Genomic DNA, 7,002 nt, shown 5'->3' on the forward strand with positions numbered 1-7,002 from the left:
GTAAAATCTAGAGAGGTAATTTATGTAGGTATTGGACAATTTTCAGCACGTGTTTATAATTTCATTGCTCAAGATTCTTATCTCATTGATAATGACGATGTCAATATATTATGATTAGGTATTACATGATAAGTAGTAAGTACTTCATATGTATAGCTATGATTTAGAAAACAATCGACTTATATTCGCTTCTCCATTGTAGTAATTAGCAAAGATATATTTTCACAAAAGCATATACCTATCTACCTTTAACATGATTAGAACTTCATATTATGTATAACGTCCATTGTTTTATATACTATCCATTTATCCAATACTATCATATACAAAACAATCGCCTTATTATTTCGTGTTGCAAGTAGCAAAGGCATTTCGCAAAAGTATCTCGGTGTTTGACCTTTTTCACATGGCATGTGCGGCGCGCGGGAGGGGTCCGGTCGCGTTCTCACGGGAACGCGCGGTGATTGCACCGCATTACGGCCTGCACTGGGTCGCAACCACCCACAACATCTAACGTATGGATAAGAAGTAATAAACAAGCCCATAGATCATAGAGTGTAAGCTGTAAACTATGAGCTATGGAAGCAGCTAGCATAGTAGCAAGATACAACTGCTGTGATATGTTAAACTATTTTTGCTTCTACTAACAGGCTTTTATAGTAAAGATAAGATATTCATTGGTCAAGTAAGTCAAAAACAAATAATTTCTATACAAGAAAGCTTAATTTTGAAAAAATCCTCTAAATTAATTGCTCATATAGCAAGCTGCGATACTTTCAGAGACCAGAAAATATTAGGACTATACTTTTCTTTAAGTGTGGTAAAGAGGCTATTATTTTTAATCACCTTTCAATCTGCATTTTTATCATACAGATTTTTGTTGCAAATTAAAGATCATGATATTATTTAACGTTTGTTTTGTTTGCCCTCTGTTTTGGAATCGCACCCAAAATAAAATACATTATACAATCATCGCTAAAAATATAGGTGATTAAAACAATTACGTTCAATAATATTTGCGTAATAATATCGATTAAATTGCCAGCTCCACAAATATGTGCTTAGTGCATCAATGGCCGGCGACTTTTCCGTCGCACGCTGCGACTTTAACCCGTTCCAATCAACAATGGAATGCATCTGCTTTTGGTGCGAAGCGACTTGACAGGCTCCAAGTCTATCCTGTCCGATTCGTCTAGTTTTTATCCTGTTCGAACTGTGGCCAGTCTGCTGCTATGATCGGCCCAAGGCCCTGTTATTGCCTTGACAGTTATGTGCAATATTCTTCAATTAGTTTTATTATATACTTCCTCGACGGTACTACCATTTACTATTGTGTTCTAGGTACGTAAACCTGTAAGAAAATAAGAATGATTGCATTATAGGTAGAGTTAGAGTTGCATCATTTCGAATATATTATTTAGAACAGAAAGGATGTGATAATTATCCATAATAGTCGTTGACTGTTATTTAAAATGATTTCAGGAAGCCGTAGACATCGTTCCAATTAAAAGGCATCCTTCATATGATGCAATGCAAATTTGATAAATATTTTACCATCAAAAAATCATCGTTTTTGCTACGTTAGGTATAATAAAAAATGGTGGAAACTTTAATACTTTACACTTATGTCTGGTACAGATATTTGTATTTACCTTTTTTAATAGAAATATGGTTGGATTATGGATAAAATATAGTTTCTAGAAATAGTCATTAATGTCGTATGCATGAATCGTAAGTTTATCATCGCAAAATTTATGAAACAACAAAAAAGTGTTGATGATATAATGACATCACTGTTCTAGGTAAAATGAATAATTATTGCGAATTATGTCACTGCATTACATAATAACATCGGAATTATTAGATAATAATTCAGCATGATTCGTTGATGGTTTCACTGAACGTTGGTTGAACTTATTTTAAAAGTAATGCTCTACTTAAAGCATACCATTTGCTACTTTTGAATTCTCACATCTCACATTAATATTTAATACAATAATACATTATTATATAAATTTTCAGTACATTTAAATATAACATTAACCGTTTAACATTGTTTTTGGCTCTATGGCTCTACAATTTGGAAAAAAAAAACAAAAAGGTTGCTTTTAGATAATTAATTTTATTAAAATTCTCTTAAAAGATGTTGAACATTTTAAATCTTCCAAATTGTACATGCGTGATGGTAAAAAGTACTAGACCCTAGTATCACCTAGTAATTCCTACTGCCATGGAAATCGATCACTGAATATTCGAATATGACATTTTAAATGTGGACTAGCACGCTTCAAAAAACGAACTAAAAATAGACGTTGACATTATGCATCTGACAGCATTGAGCCTGAGGAATGTCACAAAACACGCAATAAGTGAGTGAAGGCTAAAGGTGCATTGCAGAGGCGGGCATTAGAATAACTCAAAATGACTCAGAGGCCTCATAGCTGATCTTCGCCCACACAGCTGTATACCGACGTGTTACAAATACATATACGTTAATGGTCCAGGCCTTAATTCACCTAATATGAACATTTAAACGAATTAGGGTTTTATTACGATATTTATAGTTCGAGTTATCGGAGCAATTGGAGATTAAATAACTTCGGCGGTTGTTTTACGTCTGTTATAAATAATAAGCTAATATTTATCACATTGAATTCTAACATCACGTTTGTTATTAGACTATTAGCTATTTACATTAGTTTTTACTTAATTCAAAAAATAAAATTGGCAGGATTGTTCGTCAAATACTAAATTCTTACACAAATATTAATTAATTTGTTAAATAATTATTTTTATCAAAAACACGGGTTATCATAACTACAGGAAGCATGACCATAGTCGCGGTAACCTTTTTATTTCGACCTATTTATAAATTTCGTATCTTAATAATACAGGGCTGTCGTAAACTACTTAAATAGGTACTGTAAATTTTTATCCATATAAAAAAAGAAAACTACCCAGTGATAGAACCTTTCGTTGTTCTGTTAACCATATACAAAAAAGACAAATTTAAACATTCCATTTCTTTTTATAAACGTATATGTAAAATATATTTTTTACATAGTCTTAAGTACTCAATATATTCTATTCGATATTTAGAATAGTTTAGCATAAATTATGTACATCGTACATCGTACCTCAAACGATTTTTGAACGCGACTAGGCGGGTAGGGGGGGTCGATTCTCGAATCTCGTTATTCTTTAGTCGCGATGGAACGTTTCACGGGTAGACAGCGTGCGTTTTGCGTTGAAGCATATTACAGAAATAAACATTCTTGTTCTGTTGCGCGAAATTTATATCTCGAAGAGTTCAAATTACAAGATTTGAGTGAGTGTCCCAGTGAAAGTATGATCAAGACGTGGGTTGAGAATTTCGAAGCTACAGGCTCTACATTTATTTCAAAGGATGCTCCAAAAGTGCCACCACGCAAGAAGTAAACACCTTGCAGATTATGAAGAACAAGCTTGCAGAACTACTGAAAGTGTTAATTTGAACAACAGAAGTTAAACTAAAACCAAATAACAAGAGGCATGTCAAAAAATTTTTTGAAGAATAAATCAGTAATTATTTCCAATGAAAATCGAAGATCCAGACTTGATACTTATAAAATCACATATTTGTTAAAAAATACCATATGGCCGATTCAGACAAATGTAACGGCCAAATTGAAGATAACTAGTTATCAATAAGAAAAAGGTTGCTTTTCCACTTCTAAAACATTCCGACAATTCTTTACAAATTGTATTTCAAAATATTTGATTTTTCAAGATATTAATTATTTACAGTATAAAAATATAAATTTTATACAAATAATGTAAAATTACTATTTTTGTTTGTCAAGTTCTTATTATAAAATAAAATAATACATTCATAATGGTTGTTTTCACATATTATACATGTCCATTTATCTTTACAAAATATTTTAATAAAATCTCCCAATTCCTAAATGCTAGAGTATACAAACAAATTGTAATGCAGACTCCTATATATGTTTACATTTATTAAAATAACGATAAATTTTCTAAGTATATTTTTACCATCACTTCATTATCATTTATCATCACTACATAGTCACAGAATACTTATTAGTAGCTAAACATAGCGTAAAACAAAGTAAGTAGTTTTCTCTGTCCCTGTACTTATCCCTATGTCCCCATGTATGTTTTAATTTAATCTTTAAAACTACGCAACGGATTTTGATGGGGGATTTTAATACAAGAATTACAAGATAAAGTGGTTTTCTAGGAAGGTTTTAGTATATAAGTTATTAAGTTTTAGACAGAACCGACGAAGCGGTGGGCGAAAGTTTACCTATAAGTTTAAGTAAATGCACAATTGCACAGCCCTATTGCCCTTAATTATTTATATTGCATGATATATGTATTGTTATTTACAATAAAAAGTAATGCAGTCACATGGTCTTGACTCTTGTCACATTTTTAATTTTTGCAGCAGACCCAGAAACAAACAATTTTGGAAACTGTAAGTAATAAAATGAATAACGGAAAAACATCGTTTATGTTACATTGGCCCAAATGTCAATAGCGATTCAACTCATTATCACACCCTAGAAAACATAGCTATTTAGACATCACATGATTCATTTTCTTCTTCTATTTTGGCAAATTCCGATAGCGGTCATTAAACTCTTTCGGTATTTTGTAAAAGGATTTTCACAGAAAAGTTCCAACCATGTTCCAACCTGAAGAATAATTATTAGGTACTAGCTTCCGCCCGCGACTCCGTCCGCGCGGAAAAATTAGTTAGTTTTCACGTGATGCCTTCACATACAGACAGACCGACAGACAGACAGACAAAAATTTTTTAATCACATATTTGGGTTTGGTATCGATGCAGTAACACCCCCTGCTATTTATTTTTTCAATATTTTAAATGTACAGAATTGACCCTTCTACAGATTTATTATAGTATGTATAGGTAGATATATATATACTAGATTAGGAAACAATTTCTGGCAGTAGGAGCACAAATGCCAGTTAAAATCGATTGCACAGTTGCCCTATATTTGCAACTATCCAGTCTTATTTGGGAAATTGCATCAGGGCCGAGTTGGTTAAAGTTATTTTTGTCGCGTGACTCTGCCGGGATATGACGAGGCGCCACTCTGAGATCACCACTTCTCATTATGGCCATAAGGGTTTGCGTTGAACAAAAAGATTAAACAGTACACTTGTACAATTGGCAATCACATGCAGGTTTGATTACTTTGTATCACGTTTGGTTCAGATTGTTAAAGATTGACTGTCACACAATATTAACCTCAAAACCTGTTTACATTGTTTACTTTACGTTGTTCTGATAATTTTAACACAGTTATGTTAAATTATGTTCGCGTCCACGGTAATTTGTAAAGACATAGTGCGTAATTATTGCTTGAATACCCTACCTACTTATTGTTTGAAAAATATGAAAAGGCGGCGTAATAAAAACAACAAATAAAAGTTGAACTAAGTACATAGTGATACCCAGAAATACTTATTTATCAATATAACAAGGAACTAAAACCTAATTTTCAAATCCTTAATAATAAAAGAGTAGTTTCTTATCATTTTAGCAGGAATTAGATTTATTAGCAGTGTTTTGTCATTATAATAGTCCTTTGTGTTTAATCTTCTTGCCAGACAAGAACCGCTTATATTTTTATCTTATCGGACAAGAACTGTATCTGCCATGAATGCTTGCAGAAAGCTACCAATGCTTACGTCATATGGGCCAAGTAAAATGACATCACTGGGCGGCTTGGGCCTCAATAACCGTGTCCACTGTTAGCTGTCCATACGGCACCTACTAGGTAGGTAATACAAATGTGAAAGTGTGTCTGTATGCCTGATATTTACTATAATATCATCATACCATCTCCTTCAACATTTTAATAATGTTATCTAAACAACAAGAATATAATATTCAAATTATGTCGATCATTATGATAAGGCAAGATAGTATAAGGTCAAGGCAAACAATACGTAAAACTGTCTTTAGATAGGCAGCTTCTTTGATTATAAACTTTGTCTTCTAGTTATAAAGATAAAAATAACATTAACTACGATTACTACGTAGAAAACTTTGGAGTATTCTTTGTCTCATTAAATTATTCAATTCACATTCTAGTCGGGTAGACCCTTAGAAAGCTACTTACTACGGTAAATTTTATAGTTCGCTAAATTGGTAATATAAAGTATTTGCAGTCATCACATAAATAAGATACTAAAAACTATACTTATATAAGTGCATCCTGTCTGTGATCTTATACCGTTTTATTTTACCAACGAACGTAATAAAAATTAATTAAACTTGCACAGTTAATGCTCAATTTATATTTAAAAACATAATTGCAAACATGAAAGCGTGTTTACTGTATTACAGTTGCTATTATAAAATTTAATAATCAAAACCAATAAAATAATCCATTAAAATTATCTATTTATAAAGGCCACAGGTACTGGAATTGATGCTTACATATCTTTTTAATTAAAACGATAACTAAAAATAATAGGAAATGCTAATAGATTACTTATATTACTTAGGTATGCAATTACAATCTTGCTGCGTTGCTCTACTTTGGTAAATAATAACGAAGGCAATTATTGTGAGAGAGACTTGCTCTACAATTTCTACAAAAAGGGTTTTTTATTTATGTAAAACAGTTAAATTGTAAAAACAAGTCATAATTATTACTTAAAAGTATAATAAACTATTGGTTATAATATTTATTTATTCGCTTCATTTAGGTAGACCGTACTCATACAAAAAATAAGTATAATATATTCTCAACGGTTTCTCATATGTAAAGTCAAATGTAAATCTCAAATTGATAACAATCTCCTTTATTCACATTTGACCCGGAGCTATTGAAGTAGGTATGATTTTAAAATACACATTTATTCGGGTTCACACCACGTTATTATTGTAATTTCTCAATCCTCCACATCTGCGACCCAGTTGCACTAAAAAACGTTTCTTACAAAAACATTGAATTACAT

The sequence above is a fragment of the Colias croceus genome, chromosome 13, assembly GCF_905220415.1.
Source record: "Colias croceus chromosome 13, ilColCroc2.1".
NCBI lineage: Eukaryota > Metazoa > Arthropoda > Insecta > Lepidoptera > Pieridae > Colias > Colias croceus.